This window comes from Cariama cristata, unplaced genomic scaffold (genome assembly GCF_000690535.1).
Source record: "Cariama cristata isolate BGI_N322 unplaced genomic scaffold, ASM69053v1 scaffold23473, whole genome shotgun sequence".
Lineage (NCBI taxonomy): Eukaryota > Metazoa > Chordata > Aves > Cariamiformes > Cariamidae > Cariama > Cariama cristata.
Window position 1 is genome coordinate 2,295 of NW_009609239.1, and position 301 is coordinate 2,595.

At 66.8% G+C, this 301-nt stretch overlaps 1 protein-coding gene across 1 annotated transcript in view; it reads left to right on the top strand.

Annotated features, from left to right (window-relative positions):
• LOC104159545 (transmembrane protease serine 13-like) overlaps positions 1-301 on the top strand; it is a gene marked incomplete at both ends in the record, with an annotated part of 2,684 nt that overhangs the window by 777 nt on the left and 1,606 nt on the right. The gene's annotated exons all lie outside the window — the stretch shown is intronic.

The following is a 301-nucleotide window of genomic DNA, read 5'->3' on the forward strand; positions in this document are numbered from 1 at the left end:
CCGTTGCCTCCCTGCGGTACTGGGGGGCTGCACCATGCTCTCCTTCTCCTGGGCTTGCTGCGGCGGGGCCCCCCCAGCAGCACCCACGCTCGCCCTCCCTGAGGAGCAGGGTTAGCAGGCAGGGCCCCTCAGGCCAAGCGCGGTCCGTACGCGGAACAGGCACAGACATGGGGGGGGAATCGCTTTAATCCACGTAGCACCTGAGGAGCAGGGTTAGCAGGCAGGGCCCCTCAGGCCAAGCGCGGTCCGTACGCGGAACAGGCACAGACATGGGGGGGGAATCGCTTTAATCCACGTAGCA